This window comes from Vulpes lagopus, chromosome 14, assembly GCF_018345385.1.
Source record: "Vulpes lagopus strain Blue_001 chromosome 14, ASM1834538v1, whole genome shotgun sequence".
NCBI classification, from domain to species: Eukaryota; Metazoa; Chordata; class Mammalia; order Carnivora; family Canidae; genus Vulpes; species Vulpes lagopus.
The window spans coordinates 2,312,637-2,335,329 of NC_054837.1; positions in this window are offsets into that span (position 1 = coordinate 2,312,637).

Genomic DNA, 22,693 nt, shown 5'->3' on the forward strand with positions numbered 1-22,693 from the left:
TTCCTTTATTTGGTGACAGTCTCCGCTGTCACCAAATAGATACATTATGATGTTTCTCCTACTGTCAAGATTCAGAATGCGGGCAATTGTGAGAGGCAAAACCACTACCATGAAGTCCCATCTCTTGCACTGAGCCCAATATGAATATATTCAATATCCAGATGAGTGTACAAACATTTTAAAATTCCATTATTTCGGGGATCCCTGGGTGGCTCAGTGGTTTAGCGCCGGCCTTTGGCCCAGGGTGTGATCCTGGAGTCCCGGGATCAAGTCCCACGTCAGTCTCCCTGCATGGAGCCTGCTTCTCCCTCTGCCTGTCTCTCTCTCTCTCTCTCTCTCTCTCTCTTTCTCTTGTGTCTCTCATGAATAAATAAATAAAATCTCTAAAAAAAAAAGTCCACTTTTTCTCCATTAATGGGATGTGTTACTACGTTTTTCATACCCTTGTAAAGTACCTGGAGGGGCCTGTCCTATTACTTTCCCCCACTCCTTCCCTCCTTTATGCCGTCCTGCTCGGCTCTGTTTTCATCCTGCCAATGTCCCTGTGGTCAAAGCTGGCAAAACCTCACATGTTCTAAACCATCACATTCCTCCCAGGGGAGAAGTTCTAAAATGAAAAAGTCTTTTTTTTTTTTTTTCACAGCTAATATCAGTAGCTTCATGTATGAGTCTGGTGCAGTTGTATGACCTTGTAATAACATTCAAAAGTTTTCCAAATAGCCTCCATTTTTCCTACTGAAAGTTCAGTGATCTGAGTGCTGAAGGAGAGTCAGGAGCTCAGGGTCCTTCGTTTTTGCTCCTCGCTCTTGAATCCCTAGAAAGGATAGAATTTCTCTGAGGCCCCAGCCTGGGGATAGGACCAAGGCTGGTCAAGAGCACTCTTTGGCTCTCAGTCCAAGAATCAATGGCCTTGGTCATGTCCACAGAACCATTTAATTTTCCAGTCCGTTCATTCATTTATTGTGCCGGTTGCTGTGAATGAAACAAACGAGGACTTCTGTGCTTCATGGGTTGATATTCATGGAGGGAAGGGAGTAAAAGTTGATCATAAACATCATAATGTATCTAGGTATGGATATGAGTGTCTATGATTATTAGCCCTATTAGGGCAAACAGAGAGAATAGAATAAATAGAGCTATAGGTGCCATTTTGAATAAAATTAGAGAATATCAGTACTTCATTTAAAATCAAATATGTCATTGAATGAAGACTTCAATACGTATTTAACAACATTGAAATGGAAATGATAGAATAACGCTATTGATATGCAAATGACAGGATTCAGCTTTAGTTCTCAGAGCACCAGAACCATATTTATTTCAAATTTCTATGACACGGAGAAAACTATTACTTTCAAGACATCTCAGATAATTTGTCTAATCGCTTCAGTGCATCTGTTTGTAGTCCCACGGACTCATTAAGTTGGCTTCTGTCTGCAAACAGTTTGACGCAGGGAACTTCAGGCCTCGGCCCATCACTGATGCAACACTGTGGAGGGAATCGATTCTCCTGAGATCCTGGTCTTGAGGGATTAAATGTGTCTAAATTTGATCAAAGTCATAAATATGCACACACACAGATGCCCCTTTTCGTATTCAGTCCATCATGGCTCTGTATGGTTTTTTTTTTCACCCTCCTTGTTTTAAGCAAAATTGTAATAGTCAATGATACTTGATTGGTTTCAGCTTTCCTCCTCCAAACATATTAAAGGTGGAATATAAATTGGTGTGCTTATTTGATTTAATGTGTCTCTTTACATTTTGTCCATAGACTATTTCTTTTTCTTTTTTTTCTTTCCCAGATTATCTTTGCCTTCTCACACCAGGCATCGTACTTTCCTACCACCTGAGCTAGTTAACATTCCAGCATGTGAAATTTCATAGCTACAAGAATACTACTCATTAAACAAACAAACAAACAACAACAACAACAAAAAAGAGTTTTTTAGGACATCCTTTTCCAGTGCTGTCTTGTCACTCTTAGACTTAGGATCCCAGCATTCCAGCTGAGATCCTCAGTGTATGAGTATGTAGTCATACGCTCTTGAGCCATGCCAGATAGCAAATCTCATGATGCTACTTCATTTTTAAATCAAATAATGTGTAACTAGATTATCTGTTCTTTTTACTTTTTCTGGTTATGAATAAAGTAATTTATTTCCAGGTAATACATAACGTTGGGACATAAAATGATTTTCCACCAATGAGGACAGCTTTTTACATAGTTTCCACTTATATAAAATCATTGTGCTTAATACAAAGCCATGTGCTTAATACAAAGCCATGTTGACAATTTACTCATTTTGTGTTTCCTCACTATAAAAAACTGGCAATCAATTTTTTTGGCTGATAGTTGAAGTCAAAAATAATTTGAAAGTTATATCTTTTTTATTGGATAGAAGATTTTATTTTAAAATAAGTTTCTTTCTACATTGAGAATCTCTGTGGCATATTGAAGTTTGATAACACATAAAAAATGCTAGAATCCACTTTATACATGAGTCTTCCCCTTTCCCTGAAGGTAATTTTTCATAGGTATCTATCTGCTGGATATATAAATATCGAGGTGAACACTACTTAGATAGCCATATTTTCTTCAAGATACCTCCTGTCATCTAAGTATAAAATTAGATTGGAGACATTATTCATCCCTTTTATACTGTCTAGCGAAAACCCTCCAAATTTAACTAAATTAGATTCCAGGGTACTTACACTAAAATGTAAGAATATGTACATTTACAACACTCATCCCAGAAAAGTATCCAGTATAAATTTATTCTAAAATTCATTTTCTTTAGAATAGCAGTGAAATGTGTATGATAGAAATTCTGGAATTGGTTTTATTTGGAGGTAATATTTTGAAACGCATTTATTTATTTTATTCCAAAGCGTTTCATCAAATGAAGCTTAAGTACTTTTCAAGGGCTTCAGTGGAGTTTTGGACAAAAAGCCAGCATAAATTCAAGAGGGTAGCTCTTGGCTTCAGTCTCTCCCAGGTGATGATTTGATAGGAAGATGAGTTTGGGTCCAGGGAGAAAAACGAAGAAACAAACAAAAAACACCTCCTCTGTGGCCTTCAACACCAATTTGAGAAGTCAAACTGTAGCACAGAGGAAAGTCCCCTGACAGCATCACTTGAAACCGGTTTTCTATGGGTTCCCTTGCATCTCGTTGAACTAGATTACAAATCAAATCAATTTGGCATGAACTGAATTTGCTCTGAGGACAGCGGTGCTCCAAAGCTCATGCTCTGGTTAAAGATGTAAATTGACTACTCATGGCTGTGGTGACAATACCTGCTACTAATTCACTCCCAGGTCTGCTCTCCTCTGTGGCACTAACTGTCAAGACTGCAGCCTAAAATAAATAAATAAATAAATAAATAAATAATTTAAAAATAAAATAAAATAAAAAAATAAAGAAAAAAGACTGCAGCATGATGTATTTGGGTTGCTGTATTTCTTATCAGCTAGATGATCATACCACTATTCTGAACAGGAATTATTTTTTTCGAAGAATTCTTTACATTAACATTGAAACTTAATAAACACATTTTGCATAATTTTTTTTCCTAAAGGAAAATATTCTTAAAAGGAAAATACTTATTATACATAATACGTCATTAGAAAGAATAGGATTCCTCATAGCAGGATGTATAGATAGAAATCTAAGCATTTTGGGAACCAGCGGTGATGTCATTTTTTTTTTTTTTTTTATTCACTGCCCCCTTGAGGCCTTAGGGAAGATTTAATTAAGTTCTGTGGTGTTTTTTTGTTTGTTTGATTTTAATAAGGAGATTTTTTTTGTTTTTAACCACTTGCTGACGCTTTACAGTATCAGTAAGAAAGTAACTGTGGGCAAGTAGGTTATTTTCTGAGTTTGAGATTCTGGGGAAAATACAATGGTCCCATGGTTCCTATGATAGTACTTTCAAAGGTAAAAAAAAAAAATGCAAAACTGTAGCCGTCTATCTGAAACAAATTTTGATTATTTCAGCTCTAAAGGCAAAACTAATTGTCTAGTATGTCTATTAACAGCACTGAGAAAAATGATATTCCTAAAAGTCCGTTTCTTAAATCTGTTACTAATAGAGATAGAAGACACTTTCCTTTCTTTAATGATTTTTATCAAATTCTTTTTTAATACTAAAATAGAACTTTGTCTTATATATTTGCTATCTAAATAACGCAGATTCAGCCATTCAACAAGTGAACTCTTCTGGGGGCCACTCACTATTCTAGATTCTGACAGTCTATGAATAAAACAGAAAAGTAACCTGCCCCCATGGCACTTACTTTTTCAGCAATACTGAAATTTTCCAATTTGCATTGCTAATGCATTTATTTATTAAAAACATATAGCTGGGAATATTCTTGCCCATGGCTTCAAAAACCTTTTGAGATAAAATTTAAAAATAAAATATTACATTCTTTTTAGAACTTTGGCTTTTAAGGTAAAAAGGCATGGATGAAAAAGTACCACCAAGTAATTGAGTTAGAGTCCACATTTTTCTAATGATTTGAATTAATCTTTAAAAATAGAGGCACACCCTAATCTGTTTCTGTCATTTGTTATAAGATTCCTACCTCCCTGGCTTTTGAGATGGGAAATAACATCTGTAAGTACAGGTAATTCATACTACTGATGATGGTGCTTCATATAGTGAATTAATTTTGAAGTCTTTACATCAGGAATCCATACTTGGAAGTAAGAGAAATAAGAAAAAAAAAAAAAAGAGAGAGAGAGAGAGAGATAGGGAGAAACAAACAAACAAAAAATGCTCTTTTGTTAACACTCTCTGAGAGACTCTTATAGTTCTGTACCCTAATATGTGTGAGGCTTCCAAAGCATATTATAATAAAGAAAGTAAAAGTGCATCTTAAAAAAAAGATTTTATTTATTTTTGAAAGAGAGAAAGAAAGAACAGAAGCAGGGGGAACATCAGGCAGAGGGAGGAGGAGAAGCAAACTCCCCGCTGAGCAGGGAGCCAGATGCAGGACTGGATCCCAGGACCCCAAGATCATGACCTGAGCAGAAGGCAGATGCTTAACTGACTGAGCCCCCCAAGTGCCCTATAAAAGTACATCCTTTAAACTATTAGCTCAGTACCTATATCTCTGAACTCAAATAGAAAGCAAATTAAGTATTACTTCTGAAAAACTCTTGAATGACCATATTCATAGGCCTTAAGGCACAGAAGGGTCAAAACCACTTCCCTATGTTCATTCTCCCAGAGGGGGGACGGGTCTGTTAGTCACTCCCCTTTCATTCCTGCTAACCCCACTGAGATAGTCCTCCAAGGGCCCCTGCTACAGAGCTTCTGATCCCACAGGGCAACCACACTATGTTCTCATTTTACCCTGGGGAAAAAAAACCCTGAAAGTATCAAAGACATTTAACATCATCACAGATGGCAGAGACCTTCCTTCTTCATTTCTAAGTGCTGTTTGAAAGTCAGAAAAGATCCTGGAAGTCAATGCCATATTTAATTCAACCCTGCCTGTGTACCTCCATCTGCAATTTCAGTGCAACTTTTATCCTAGATATAAAATGTTCTTGGTAAGAATCTAGAGGATTATTCCATTTTTTAAAAAAATAAATGATCTTATTTTTAATTCCAGTAGAGTTAACCTAGAGTGCTGTTTTATTAGTTTCAGGTTACGATATCATGATTCATCACTTCTATACATTGCTATATTGCTCCGTCCTCATCATGACAAGTGTGCTTTTAATCCTGTTTCCCCCACCACCCCCATGTCCCCTCTGGTGACTGGCAGTGTGTTTTCTATAGATAAGACTCTCTTTCTTGGTTCCTCATTCTCTCCCTCTTTTTCACATTTGCTCATTTGTTCTGTGTCTTAAATTCCACATGAGTGAAATCATATGGTATTTGTTTTTCTCCAACTTATTTCGCTTAGCATGATACTCTCTAGCTCCATCCAGAAAATACAAAAACACTAATTTGAAAGATTACTCTTTTTTTTCCCAACATAATGCCTTTAAATTACATACAGCAAAATGTATTCGTGAATGACAGGATCAACAGGAAGTCAACCGAATGTTACATAAATGTGTTTTTTTTTTTATTCCTGCACTTTATTCCATTAAAGACAAATTTTTCTTTAACCTGTGTCATTTTAACATAAACATTACTGAAATCTACTATGTGCCTCTGTAATTCCTCATATGGGAATGTATAAATTCACATTCTTCCTCCTGACTTAGGGCCATCATTACAAATTTTGATTATTGTACCGAGTTGAATCTGTGAGATAAGAAATGATGAGCCAGTCTGCTCAAGGTATGCACATCAATAGCAGTTTGAGGATGGACACATTGTACATTCTATTTTACTTGTTGTTGGTTGATGATAATAAGACATGGGGTACGTGAGGACTTAATAGGGAATCTGGGTCTAGAATATTGAATCAGGATTTGGGACTTAGCCCAAACACACATGGATGTACTTCATACATAAAACTTCAGGAAACTGGAGACATGAAGAAGCAAGTGACTTTGGCTGAATCTCCAATGTTTTCTTTTCCTTTTAAGATTTATGGGATGCCTGGGTAGCTCAGTGGTTTAATGCCGCCCTCAGCCCAGGGTGTGATCCTGGAGTCCCAGGAATGAGTCCCACATCAGGCTCCGCCCAGGGAGCCTGCTTCTCCCTCTGCCTGTGTCTCTGCCTCTCTCTCTGTGTCTCTCATGAATAAATAAAAAAAAATATTTTTTTAAAAAATTAAGATTTATTTTTTCATTTGAGAGAGAGAGGGAGAGAGCGAGCACATGAAGGGAGGGACAGAGGGAGATGGATCTCTCAAGCAGACTCCCCGTTGAGTGCAGAGACCAACGTGGAACTCAGTCCCAGGACCCTGAGATCATGACCTGAGGTGAAATCAGGAGTCCCATACTCAACCAACTGAGCCACCCAGGCACCCCTCTTTTTAATGAGGTCTGAAGCCAGTTTTAAAAAATGTTGACATTAAAAAATCATGGTAGTTATAATATTAATCTGCAAAGTTCCTTCAAAGAAATATTGACACTCGACAGCTATAAATTTAAAATCAGTAGATTTGTATTTATGTGTGGTCTTATTCAAACTATATTAGTTACATTATATCATAAATATAAATCTGCCTTTATGTATTATATTTTATTTTATTTTTTGAATTATATTTTATATAACTAGCTAGATTGCATTTTTTTATACTAAGGAGGAAATCTACATCCAGTAGAACTTTTTTACCAACATCAATATATGTAAATCATGCTGTCCTCTGTGCTCTGAAAACACTTTATTATTAGAGTTTATTTTACCAGATACATTAGTACAGTTTTCTGTTTTCCTATTGTATTGCATGATATAGATCTTTAAGAACGAGATCACTCTTAGTTCGACCCAATGTTTACCACTTTCTAAGTATGTGTCATAGGAAACGCCAGTTCAACTTGGTAACTTTCAATTATTTTGGGTGTAGGGTGAATGTAGAAAATCCTGCCAGACTGTCATGTTGAGTTGTTGTTGAGAGCTTCTAAGTAAAATGCCGATAGCATAGATGTAATACGTCTTGAAAAGACACAGGGTTATCACTGCTATCTTCAATGGTTGTTCCCATCACACTGAGTGCCAAAGACGCATACAGGTACGCCTCTGCGCATGTGTGCTCTGCTCCTTACTCTGCAAACTCACATCCATGAAGTTGTTTGAGTCCTTTTGCATGTAAAGTTCTTAATTATAGACCCATTTACTGCAATTGCCAAATATTAACATAACATTGTAATCTGCCTGCTCTTCCTCATTATCACCTGTCATCTTGATGTTAGAATATGGTTTTATGATAAAAATGGCATTTGTTCAGAGTACAATAACTGAAACAAATGTTGAGCATTTGTATGTATGAGGTTTAAGAATTATACACAAATTATTTTATCTATAGCTGATATGACTCTGAGGTAGGTGTTATTATGATGCCCGTATTAGAAAAAGAAAAATCTAAGAAACAGAGAGTTGGAGTCATTTCCCCAAAGTCCTAAGTGTGGTTTTAAAGGTTTCTTTAATCCCCTCAAAGTGGAAGCAATGGAATGAGCCCTTTGAGGATAAATAGAAATGGAGACTCAGATTGAGGTTGATCGAGTCATGACTAAATAGCAATAGATGCCAATACTGCAAACGCGTTATAAGGAGGTGTGTGTAGATGGGAATCGCTTTGCCCCTATGGTTGTTTGGTTAAAAGCTCTTTGAGGTAAAGATTAACCATCTTATTTCATCATTTTATTTCTTACAGAACAAAATATATACTTCTCAGTATCTCTTGGTTTCTATGTAATGCTCACAATTGTTAGTATAATTCTCAAGAAACAAACAAAAATTCTCAAGAAACTATCAACAAATGGCCTTTGAAGAAGGAGCTGGTGATGGAAGAGATGGGACAGATTTTGTTTATTGGTCAAAAGACAGATGTCCTCTCCAATACTTCTCCCCCAAACTTTGTATTTGAACTCAAAATGCATATATTTTGTGCAAACCAGTTTCTATACAAATACATGCTTGCATCTTTATTAAAAGCAATATTTGCTACCTTGAGATGCTCAATGTTTAATTGTGCAGGAAATTGTTTTATTGGAAATATCAATCATACATTAACCTCAGGGATATAATTGATCAGATGGAGATTCTTTAGCAGCAAGTAAATTGGTTAAAAAAAAAAACAAAAAACAAACACATCATACCCATCATACCCATAGAGCTTATATTTTTAATTGGTTTTATGGAAGTTTGATAATCGTAGTCTGAATCTGTAGGTAACTATTTTCATTAGATGCTGAATTTGAAAATATGTAGACCATAAATCAGCTTTATTATCAATCAGCACTTTGCAAATCTGACTACAATATCGAATTACTCTGAGTACATAATTGAAATTCCCAAGCTTCTTTCGATAAACAATGAGATTTCTCACAGCTGTGGCTTTATTAGGAGAATAAAATGTAAATCATATGAAAAAAAAAGTATTTCAAACTGTAAAACATCAAGTGATAAGTGGGTAAGGTTGTGAATAAATTGTTTAAGTATAACAATACGTGGGGAATTTAGGATGATTATCATTTCTTTTGGATAGTGATTTAATTTTCTAAGATATTTCGATTTGCATTCTGAGTCTTCAAGAAAATTTCAGGTAACATCTTCTTGGCATGATATTTTTTTTCTAGTAATTTTATTCACAGAGAACAGAGCACATTGAGGTCGTAATTTACTCATTAGCATTACATTTTTTAATCTATTTATTGTGTGAAATGTGCAGATGATGACTTGGCTACTATATAGCCTGCCCACCAGTTGTTCTTCTACTTGTAACAGCAGAGCCAGCTTATAAAAGAAAAAAAAAAAAAAGATGGGTCTCTTTACATTTCTATCACAAAGCTATCACCTTGCGGTAATTATCTGGGAAATATGGGAAGATTATGCATTTAGTAGAAACTAAATTGTGTTAAGTAACACAATTATATTAAGTCCTCTTAACAATCCACAAACTTTGCCTAGTAATTTTTGTTTAGGTAGATTTCACTAATTGGTTATTCCCATTAAAGTTTATAATTATTCATAACTTTGTTAGGAGTTAATAATACAGATGCACTGTGATTTTAGACTAAAATACCTGACAACGTTATAAAACTGTAGATTTATATATAAAAAGGTATGCCTAAAAAATGTGCTTCAGTTCATTTCAGAGTTTGTAGCATTTATAACCTAAAAGGTCAAATTTACCATTTGTTTGAGACAAACCTGCCCAGAAAATTGGTATAACGTATGGAATTCCTCACCTTTAGAAATCGGTTCAGTTTTTTTCCTTAGCTTTTATAATTCATGGAATAGTCCTAGAACATTTCCAATGTGACAGGTTTGTCCTTTGAGACCTTGGTTTGGTGCCTTAACACTGTGAGCTCTGCTTGGCTAGGAATGGAGGCTGAGGCACTTCTCTTCCGTGGAGTTCTTAGAAATGAGATGTCACATATCACATTTTCTAGATCGCACTTTCGTTGACATGCCTGGCTTATCAGAGATTGATGACGTGCTCCGTGATTATTTCCTAATTCCCATAGCTGCAAGACACTTAGTGACTCTAAGAAATAGTCCACCTCCTACCACGATGCAAGGATGTTTGTTGGGGAGGGGTTTAGAGTTTGTACGGTGTGTCTTCATCTTCAGGCTACAGTGGTGCCTGTAAAACTCCTTCAGGAAGCTCCTTGCAGTGTGCTGTGGGGTATCAGACGATGACTCCAAGCTTCACACCTAATCAGATGACATCATCAAGAGCAAATGAATGCAGAATTATATTAAAATATAAACTTAAAAAAAATAAAATGTAAACTTGAATTATGCTAACATACCCCCTACGGAGATCTGTACGTATCCCCCAATGACATATTCACTAATATGCTTGATTAATAGATTGGATAGATACAGATTGACTTAAACTACAGAGAGGAGACATAGAGTTTCTTTGAAAATTTTACTTGTGAGCTCTGCTTTCGGAATGTTCCTACGCCATCATCCAAGTTGAGTATTTTCAGAGATAAAGTGGTTCTCTTTTTCTTGTAGCTTGAAGAAACTAATGAAAACATCAGGAAATTGCTTTCTTACTTTCCATGGCATTTATGATTTGTCTCCCCTCTGCTTCTTTATTAAAACTAGTAAATAAATATCTGCTCGCCCTGGGTAAGAAGCAAAATTAGGTAAGAATAACCACTTCACAGATAGATGAAAGAGTTAAGGGCGATTCACTTCAAGCTTTCTTCACTACGCTCCTTGCGTTGATCGCATGTCACCAGCCTGAGTAGGCTGGGAGTCTAATGGCTCTTCCTGACACACAGCCTGCCCACACCTTGCTTAGTCCAGCCCATCATACCAAAATCAATTCTTTCCTCGCCCATCTTACCTTGAGATTGTTACACTCTGAACAGCTTACCACTAGCTGATTTTTATTTGGACGCTGTTATGTGTGTGTCTATGAGTAGAGGGGCACAGAGGGACAGCTTTCCAGACATGCTGCACTACACTGTCTGATCTTAATGAGGATGAAGATAGAGTTGAAATTAGGAACTAAAATAATCTATAAACCTGGGTCTCCCTTATTAGTATAAGGTAGTATTGATTTGTTTAATAAAATCAATTTATTCTAAGCCAAAAAAATATTCAGTTATCTAAACCTGCACATATGCAATGTGACTTTTTAAAAGAAACTTCCCATTTGTTCACTTTGTTCTGTTCAAGGAGAGGTGTCAGGCCAAATAGGGTCTGTTTGATATTCTCTTTCTCTCCATATGCACCAGTTTTTCCTGCGATGCTAAGCTAATGATATGCAAGTTATAGTGTTTTCTTCCTCTTAGACTTCTGTAGCTGGCTGCTTTTTTTTTTTTTCTAATTCTTTGTGGTTTTTAAAAATATTTTATTTATTTATGAGAGACACAGAGAGAGAGGCAAAGATATAGGCAGAGGGAGAAGCAGGCTCCCTGTGGGGAGCCCGATGTGGGATTCGAACCCAGGACCCCGGGATCATGCCCTGAACCAAAGGCAGACACTCAACCACTGAGCGACCCCAGTGCCCCTCTAATTCTTTATTTCTGAAATTCAGAATGCATAAGAATTGTGATCTCATGGCCTATATAGTGTGAGGTTTATACTCATATTCTCTGAAGAGTCTTGAAGTTACGCCAACTCCAGAGAACCAGAGGTTCAGAATCTGAGTTTTCTTCTTATTGTCAGGCCAGAGACCTGAGCCGTATAACCACTGATAAATCTATTCTATGCAGGCAGTGCTACTCAACCCTAGCTGCACATTGGAATTAATTTAGAGATCTCTACGTCCTGAAACTGAACTAGAAATTCTGATTTAATTGGACTGAAGGGTGGATATTTTGAAGCTGCACACATAATTCTAATGTGCAGTGACTGTTAAGAGCCACCCTGAAAACAGGGCTCAGAATCCAGAGCAGATCCTAAGACGGCCCTGGAGCCACACGTAAAACCCAGACCTCAGAGGCTGATTTTCAAAATAAGTAAATACTTTTCACAAAATAGCCATGTAGACAACAGTGTGAAGACTTCTCTCTGTCACTCACTCTTTTAGTACATCTAGTTTAGCTGAATGGGGGATAGGAATGAAAGAAAGGTATATGAGATTTTTTTTATATGAGATACTTTTATGTGAAATTTTGATCTATGCACTTGAAACCAAAATGGTGATTTTTTACATGTTAATAATACCTTCAGATCTGTTTCAAACATAACCTTAAAGCGAGATCACTGGGCTTTAATAAATCATTGTTTCATGAAAGCCAGTCTTTCTCAAAATGTGACTCACAGATGTCTGGCAGCAGTGTCACCTGGGGATGTGCTAAAATGTGAGATTTCCTGGGTCCTGACTTTGACCTCATGTATCATAGTCTGTTGGGGGCGGGAGCTGGGCTTCCCAGGTCCTTGACCAGACACACCCAATTTAGGAGCCACAGATGTGGTCAGCTCAAGCTCTGCTGGACACGTTGAGCAGCTCTTCCTGCTTCGTAGGGCGTGGCATCTCTGAGTCGCGCCAGCCAGCCCATCGATCCTAATCTTATGTAGACCTTCTTTGGGCTTCAACTATCTGCAAAGCAGTTTGCTCACTGGGCAGATCTAGAGATAAGGAAAATACTCAGGTGTCCTGAATTCAGTGGTGGTGCTGGTACTGCAAAGGGACAAAGGGGCCGGGGAAAAGTTACTCCCTTAACTAAGCCTACGCGGGTAGGCTATATCATGCAGCCCCCCATTTTTGAGAGGATGGGGTGTTGCTAGAGAGAATTATATGCATGTGGGTGCTACTGAACTGCTGGCTGTTGGGGTGGCTCCATATGTGAAAACGTGTTAATGTATAGAACAGCAGGCTCATGTGAGAGAGAGCTGTTCCCTGGGAGACAACAAACAGACGTATCGGTTCTTTTTATATCCTACATGCCACTTCACTGGGTGTGCCTCTGACCATCAGGGTCACTCTTATGGGGTCATTATGTTTGCGTAAATACATAGGTAGCAGTTACAAAGCTCCTATAGTATGTCAGGTGATATGACATGTGCTTCATGCCCATTATCAGGTTTTCATCCTACAGTCAGATGAAGGCAATACAATGTTTATTTCCATTTTCCACAAGAGGAAACTGAGATTTTGAGAAGGTAGACAACTTACCCAGAGCCACAGTGCTTAACGGTAGAGCTGAGATCAAAGCCCATCTTCGCAATTCGGAGTCGGAACACCTGTTCTTGGGATGTACTGCATACTCTTCAGGACAGGGTGACTCCGAACACTTGTATCTACCTCCAAGGGCTGTTGTTACAAACTCGGTGGCTTCCAGATACAGAAATCTATTCTCTCCTGGGTCTGGAGGCGAGAAGCTTGAAATCAAGTGTTGGCAAGGCTATGCTTTCTCTGCCACCTTGGAGCAGGACCCTTCTTCAGACTGCAGCACGCTGCTGGTGGTCTTTGGCATTCTCGGGGGTGCAGCCACACACCGTCAGCCCTACCGTCACGATCCCATGGCAGTTTCCCTGTGTGTCTGTGTCTTCAAGTTCTGCCTCTTCTTGTAAGAACGTTGGCCATTGGATTAGGGTCTTCCCTACCCTACTGGAACCATCTCTTACCTCTGTATAACATCTGCAAGGAACCTATTTTTAAATGAGGTCATTCACACTTTTCCAGCAAACATGATTTTGGGGGAGGAAGGTAGCGCAGGAAGGGCACTGCTCAAACCAGCAAGGCATCCTTCCATGCCTGTGGGAACTGCAGCCATATGGCAGTGCACAGGCTTACATCCCTGCTAGTCAGCTTTAGCTCCAATGTCCTATTTCCACTGAAATAGTAATTTTTTTCATACCATGTCTCCTGTGATTTCTGTAACATTTTTAGTAGGAAGAGAGTGGAGAGTGGGGCACACTCACTGTACAATAGAATATGTCTCAGTTCTTTTATATTATAGATACACCAAGACAAGGCAGTCCTGTCTCTAGGCTTTCACTAACAGTTCTGATTAATAGCATAGAAATAACTTTGACTGCTCCATAGCTGTCTCCAAAATCCACGTCCAGGTTCTCCCTACTAAGCTTCACCCTCTCTGTGATGCACTGATGGTGATAAGAATATGGGGGGCAGGGGTGCCTGGGTTAAGCATCTGCCCTCAGCTCAGGTCATGATCCCAGGATCCTGGGATCGAGCCCCACAATTGGGCTCCTGCTCAGTGGGGAGTTGGCTTCTCCCTCTGCCCTTCCCCATGCTTGTAAAATAAGGAAATAAATATAATCTTAAGGAAAAAGAAAAAGAATATGGGGAATGATTTTGCTGAGTAAGAGCTTTGGAGAAAAGGGTATAATGATTCACTGTGTAAAGGAAGAATTTATCATTTTGGATGGAGACCAGAAACATGGGGAGGTGAAGTGTAGAGGGAAGGGAATCAAAATCATTCAAGGTTTGTCTCGAAGTGGAATGGGATCTGATGAAGAACTCAGAGTCTTAATACCCTTAGATGAATAGAATTAGAAGGGTGAGAGCTCATCTTTAGGACCAGGGGATGGAGGGAGGGGAAGGGAGCTCAAGAAGATGGAATGAAGTCATTTTTTCAAAGATTACTGATGCAAGAAAAAAGAATACTCTGGATGCTTTAGAGAATAAGGTATCTGTGTAGAGCCCTTGACAACGGAGACTGCAAATAAAGTACAGTGATGCCAGTAGATAGGAACATTGAAAGATGTTAGGACATCCTATATCTTAAAGTTAGGAATCATGAGCTTTGGGGAATAAAGATGAGACAGCGTTTTGTGGTATATATGTCATATATGTCATATATGTCATTACTCTTGAGCTTCTAGAAGACAGGTCTACTGGCCTGGCCAACCATACAGCTATTAGGGTGCAAACTATAGAAAACTTTGTTTATTTGTTGCTTGTTTATTTTATTTTATTCTTTTGTACCTAACTGTTCCCTATTCTAGTATGTTTTGTCACAAATGAGTAGGGAGAGGGAAATAATTGTAACATATTCAAATATCTGGTTGAGTATTGCCAATAATCATTATATATTACTAGTTAGAGGGTATGTGCTATTTAGAGTCCATATATCCTTGGATAAGATTACAAGTTAAAATTCTAACCGCCTCCCTCTGCCCTGCCAGCATCTGTTTAGACCTGTGCACTGTTGAAAATGAATGAATGAATGAATGAATGAATGAATGAAAATGAATGCATCTCTTAGATAGCATCCAAGAAGACGAGCGTAAAATACAGAAGAGCAAAATGTAAAATGCCTGGAATTAGCACACACCTATGGCAACACTGTGCACACAGTCGACATCCAGTGTTTGCTGAGTGGTTGAAAGTAATCCGAAGTTAAACAGTACCCAACAAAATAGCAAACATGAGGGCCACAGGTGATTGTTTTTTGGAGAGAAGACAGTTGGGATTCTCCGGAGACGGAGTCCCAGGGCACCACATGGTACCCCACAAGCTCTGAGAAGCAAATTGCTGGATACTGTGAGTTTTTGTTCCCCTCCTGCTGTCAGAACTGGAGGCCCAGTAGGTCCTCGGTAGCTTGCCTCCAGTAATGCCTGGGAATTGGTGGTGGGGAGCTGTGGTTGTTACTTGATGCTAATCATATCCTGCCATTTATTTTTGATACAGAGACTGTCTAAACTCTGAAGACATCACAATTACTGGATAAGTGTTTATTTTTTGTCTTTCCACCAACAGAAAGCAAAATGACACTGTGTTCATTTCTTGTCAAAAAAAGAAATATTCCTAAGAGAACTTTTTCTTGTTCAGTGCAGAGCCTAATAAAATTTGACAGCAGAGAATGCTTTTCTTTGGGTAAATGTTTGGCAGTGAGTAGATATCTGCTCCAGATGCCAAGCTGCTACTTTTGTACTTCCATACTGTCTTTCTATTTGTGCATTTCTTTCTCCGTGGAGAGGTTAAAGGGCGCGGACTTAATGTTCATTTCTTACAAGAAAAGAGGGGGGAAAAATGTTAGTACATCTGGGATTTGATTCAACATCCTTCCTTTTAGAATTAGTGAGGTTGTGGAGGCAGGGGGGAGAGAAAAATAACTTTCAAATACAAATTCCAGATTTGGGCAAAATTGAGAATTGGCGAGATGTTTTCATATCGGGGTAGATTTATTCTGAGACTATTACTATGGAGCTAATAATTATAAAATACAGCACCATGTGCTGACGGGTGGTAACTACCCTTGTGGTGAGCACAGCATAACGTATAGACCTGTCAAGTCCCTAGGTTGTGCAGCTGAAAGCAATGTAACATTAAAGAAAGAGAAAAAAATAATTAGAAAATACTTGTCATCTTTGGTGTTAAGTTCATTCCTTGACTTATAACAAGATGCCTAGAGCTTTTTTTTTAAAGTGTTGTACGTGAACACGACAAAGTCGAGCAAAAGGGGAGGACCTTGGTTTTTCCAGTAACTCTCTCTCAAAGAGAACGTCTGTCCCAGCCGACTGTGCTAAACTTCTCAGAAATCACTGTCCACATGTGGATGGTGACCCAGTCAGCAAAGGAGTTGGAGTTACGATAATTAGCTCAAATTCATCTACCCGGGTCATAATGGTATTAGGAAGTTGAACACAATGCCTTCCATGATAGTGCTCCTTTTTGAATGAATGCCCTAATTAAGTGAGAGAGCTGGAATATTCAGAACTGTGCCTCGAACACCATCAGGGTTCAGGGCATCGTTAGTATTCTGTTTGTTTGGTAAATTATTGATTTATGAGAAAGCGGGCACAAGCACGGGGAGAAGCAGAGGGAGAGGGAGAAGCAGGCTCCGCGCTGAGCAGGGAGCCCGACGTGGGGACTCGATCCCAGGACCCTGAGACCATGGCCTGAGCCCAAGGCAGGAGCTTCACCGACAGAGCCCCACAGGTGGCCCACATCATTAGTATCTTAAAAGTGTTCTTTGATTCTCAAAACTCATATCCACTTGTCTGCCAAATCCTGCCTCTTCTTTTTGAGAGCAATTTCTTAGTTATCAGAAGTTTCGTAAACATGTTGGTCACACCCAGCCTGTACCACTCCGGAGATTTTACGTGCGGTCTTCCTCCATCACGTCACAGGCACTGTTTCTGAAGCACAAGTGTTACTGTTCCCCCAAAGCTTTTTGCCTTTCCCCGCTGACATACGCTATGAGACTGACCTTCCTCTGTGGCTTCAGAATAGCTCGGATTTTCTGTTGTCTCAGTTGTGCAAATGGTTCTATTATTGGGTTTAATCTACTTGGTGTTCTGTTTGTTTTTCTGATCCAGCATTGTCTTCTCGTGTGTGACCCCCTCTGGGTCCATTTGCTTCCTCTGACTTTGTCCCTCTCTCAGTGTAGACAATGAGATTGCCTATAGCCCAATCCACGGAAGTTTACTCGTGTCGATTAGGAAAGGCAGCCTTGCAGTGACCCCCTGGGATCCCTGCAACCTCAACCAGGCTTGATTCCCTCCCCTGAAGGCAGGCTAGACATAATGAATTGATGATTGTAATGAACAGAACATGGTTGAAGTGATGGGATGTCCCTTCTGAGGTTACCATATGGAAGGATGGTGGCTTCGGTGTTGGGCGGTGTCTCCTTTGCTCGTTCTCAGAACTGCTCACCTGGGGGGAGGTCATTGGACAGGCTGTGGACGTGGCACGGTGAAGAAGCACAGATGGTGAGAAATGGACCAGTACTGCGGGTGCATCTAATGGGAGCACACTCACCCCACTAGCACTGGGACAGCCTTCACAGGAGACTGTGGCCACTATCAACCTTGTCAGCCTCCTGACAAGGCTCAGTGCAGGTTTACCTGTCGCTACTAAGCCACTGAGTTTGGGACAGCTTGTTACACAGCAGTAGACAGCTCATACATCCATCCTCGATGTGGGGTTTTGCTGTCAGGTCTCCATATTTTAATCCATTCCCTTCAATTCTGCTTCTGTGGAAACATTGTAGTTTCTTTCAGCAGTTTTACATGTGAAACTACCTATTACAAAAGGACTTGATTTTGGCTTTCTCTCTTCCTTGCCCTTGGTCAGTTTCTCCTAATTTCCACTTCACACTCTGCAGTCACCTGTGTCTTCTGCTCACAAGGCCACTCATTTGTGGCTGGAAGGTTTTTCTTTCTTTTATGTGCAAAAAATTCCACGTGTAGGAGAAGTATCACAGGCAAGACATTTCTCGCTGTTTTTTCTCAGCCATGTTGCTGAATTTATAAAACTTCCATTTGTTAGGACTTTGGGGGAGTTTCCCACTCCTCTGAAAACCCTTCTCTGGATTTGCACTGATTCACATGGAATCATGGATTTTTAGAGACTTCATTAAGGAGAGCTTTAAACATGATCGCTTATTTAACTGATTAAGTCCAATTAGGCAAGTATTCAAACATAACTGCTACATTTTTGACATCATTAAAAATTATTACAATTGAGGAACTATTGCTCAGAGCTTGGTGATATCCTGCATACAGCCTCCCCAAACAACTTCACGGCTTTCCTTTCGACTGGAGGTTCAGCGCCAGTGCTCACCCTGCCTCTGACACGGCCCATCAAAAATAATGAAGCTTGACAAATACAGCTCTAAATCTCCCTCTTCTCCTCCTGCAGTATTTGTACCCCCAGAGCTTCAGTCCCCTGTAGATAAAAACTGCTATTCTCTATTCTGGCTCTTACTTTCTGAAGAGGGGAAATGGATGGCTTACTTGTATATCTTGTGTAACAACATTCCGTGGGATACAATATTTTTGTAAAAATAAATCTCAAAAAACCAGTCTTTTTCAATACTAGCTATTGATAATTTATAGGAAGACAATGTTAAAATTCTAATGAAGGAAATTCCATTATAACTTCAATCATCTATAAAAGATTAAAATGAGATAAAAAGTTTTATGAAATATGTGGCCCGAGCATATCTTGATGAACGCTAGTTATAAGAATATGGGAAATTGGCATAAAAAATGAATGAGGGCAGCCCAGGGGGCTCAGTGGTTTAGCGCCACCTTCAACCCAGGGCCTTATCCTGGAAACCCGGGATCAAGTCCCATGTTGGGCTCCCTGTGTGGAGCCTGCTTCTCCCTCTGCCTATGTCTCTGCCTCTCTCTCTCTCTCTCTCTGTCTCTCATGAATAAATAAATAAAATTTAAAAAATAATGAAATACTTAGGTATTTCTATGATAATATGTATACAATTGCAATAATTGATAAAAGTTAATTTCTACCCTTTTCAAAAATGGCTCACTATGATTCCAATGGGCATAGAAATTCCTCATACCTCCTCATCTGAAATAATGAAAGTTTTCTTCCTTAAATTCTCCCCTCCTCTCGATTGATAAGTTATTTGACTGTGAAATTTCTGTGGTTATAACTGACATTTTTTCGACCTTTTACAATATATGCTACAATCTGTTCAGTTATATAGATTCCTGCCATTCCATCTACTCAAGACCAAAAAAATAACAAACTGAGTCAAATACCTTCTAGAAACAGTTATGGATGCCAAACCCAGTATTTTCATTTTCACTGAATCTGTCTGTAATTATGTATACTCATAGTTTTTTAAAAAAAATTTTTAATTTTTTAATTTTTACTTTTTTCTTTTTTTTTTTATACTCATAGTTTAAATCTTACTTTTGCCCCATAGTAACTGCATGATATAAAAGCATATTACTAGTGGAGAATTTTATACATTTAATCTCTGAAGATTCCTCAAAAGTTGTTTCATAATTAGTGTGTGGACAAAACTGACTACCTAAAATACAAGACAGTCACACAACCTCATGCCATCACAGCCACGTCCTATCAGGGTTGATCCCACAGCCAACTACGAGTGTATTTAATTAGAAGATCCATAGTAATAACTCAGGTCCTGAGAGGAGTGACTACAAAGCCTGGCTCATCTTCCTTTGCTTCGGTTCCATACATCTTCTACTCCAGAAGACCAGGAGATGAACGTTACAAGGGAGGATGAATTTCAAATCCTTTCAGGAGAAATTATATTAAAATGACTCTTATTCCAGTTAGTTTTCTCCAGATTAAGGAGAAGGGACACTCAGACTTCTCAATAAAAAATCAAATAAAAAAAAAATCAAATAAAGACTGAGCAAATTTGCTTAAAATGTTACAATATAACACTGAAGTGAAAAGATATCAAAGAGAAGGTTTTATATTTGGATTTGATAAAGTCAATTCTGTTTGGAAAAGATGAGGGACAATGAACCAAACAATCATCCATGTGACAAAAGTACCAGGAAACTCAATTACCACGAGGTTAACTTAAGGAAATAATGACCTAAGTTTACAAATAACCAACAGAGTGGACAAAATATCTGTATATTGAGAAAAAAATCTAGTAGACAAAAATGGATAAAATCTGTCTCAGATCTTCAGTGGATGGAGCAAGAAAAGAAATAACGCTAAATATATAAATAAATGTATATTGTCCAAAACTCGTGAAGAAACAAATTATTTTTGCCCTGCTCTGATCAGATTATAGCAGCAGTGATGTGTTGTGTCTGAGGTGTCATATTTTATAAAATTCATCAACTTATGGGAACACATGCGGAGGAAGGTGACCAATTTAGAACAAGGCTGGAAAATCATATTAGTTGGAAGATGAAAAGCAGAGCTTTCCATAAATGAGAGAAACATGAATAATATTATAGTCATATTTTACTACATTCAGCATTAGACACTCGTTGGTCATGTAGGTGAACAAATTAAAGTCGACCCTTGAACGACATGGGTTTGAATTGCATGGGTCCACTTACTTGTGGGTTTTTTGTTTGTTTTTTTTTTATAAACACAGTATAGGACTGGAAATGCATTTTCTCTCCCTTACACCCTTACGGTTTTTCAAAGATATTTTCTTTAGCGTATTTATTGTAAAAATGCAGTATATAATAATACAACGTGCAAAGTATGCGTTAATCAGCTGTTTATGCTGTTGATAAGGCTTCTGATCAAGCTATCAGTTGTTAAGGTTTTGGGGAGTTAAAACTTATATACAGATTTTGACTGAGGGAGAGGGAATGTTGAGGTGGTGGGTGACCCTAACCCCCATGTCCCTCAGGGATCAACTGTACTTTGCCTTCTTGAGGTTTGAAATATTTAAAAGTTCTTTGTAAACCGGAGATGTCTGCATCACAAGTCTGCAAGACATTCAGTTGAGGCTCAATAAATATGTTTTCTATATTCGGTTGATAAATGACCACACTTGCCTGAGACCAGGGCCGGAGGGGGGCAGAGTGGGGTGCAGCGGAGGACCACACAGCCCGGCAAGTCATTTTTCAGTGAAATTCACAGGAAGAATGGGGTGACTTTTAACTAAAAAGTTTTAGGGTGAAAATGACAAATGTCACAGGAAGAGGTTGAAAAAAATTTTTGGAAAGAGTACGGAAATCTTACAAGAAGGCATTTAAAGTGTGTTTCTAGGGACAACTATCCAGGGAGAATGGGAAGGAGAGAGGAGATATAAACTGTGTGGAGAGGAAGGACAAATATGAAAGGATTACACTCATTGTAATGGAAATGAACTATTACCAGTTAGAATCGGGATTTATGAATACTAATTTGGAGGGAAGTAAGATATATAAATGAGAGTTATTAGGTGTCTTTACAAACAGAAGCAGCTTCATATTTCTCCCCACGTAAGAAAAATGAGAAGGCGAGGGAGAGCCATAAAGACAAAATGCGGTGATATGAATTCAGTGGAGACATCGCCAGAAAAGTTCATAAAAAGAGGGCTTTGCCCTTAGGAATAATGATCCGCTCCTAACCCTGTGGTCATGCTGATTTAACTACCATATTAATATCACATCGTGCATAAAGCCACCTGTACAGATCTCTTTAAAAACTAAGGAAAACCCTAGAAAAAGAGGAATTATCCCCATTATGGTTCTATCATCTTATTTTCTTACTAAACGTACGTGAAACTGTCCAGTAGAAAAAAAAAATAATAATAAAAAGAAACTATCCAGTAGCTATTCTTTCCCAGTAAGCTCTTCGATTTTAAGATTATGCCACATGGAATAATGTCATGCCACTCGCCACAAAAGATCTCGTCACCCACTGCAAATTACATATTTGAACGCACGTTTATGTGCAGATACATAATTGTGTTATCAATAATTGAGTTATTGAAAAGGGTTCAAAAGCTCAACCAGGCATCATAAAAATGCCATTTCTTAGCGTATAAAAGAACAACCACATGGAGATGACCTACAAATCTGGCAGAGCCAAGTATGCGGCCAGCACAGCCCGTGCTGGTGTCGGAGGGCTCCTGGGCCTGGGAACTATCATCCCGGAGAACATTAAAAAGTAAGCTCTAGAAAATATACTCAAGCTCAGCAAAATGATTGCAATTTGCTGGGCATCCCTGTCACCAGGGCCCAAGCCCAGATTGGAAAGCTAGGACACCAAAATCAGGGGAAGAAAGGGGATTTAAAACAGTTTAAAACAGTTTATGAGAGCCATACAGGGAGGGAAAAGCAAGTAAGCTCTAAAAGAGGAAGAAGTATTGGTTCAATAGCTGAAAGATGGTTTATATTTATTTATTTATTTATTATTTTTTAAAGATTGTATTTATTCATTCATGAGAGACACACGTGGTGGGGGGGGGGGCAGAGACACAGGCAGAGGGAGAATCAGGC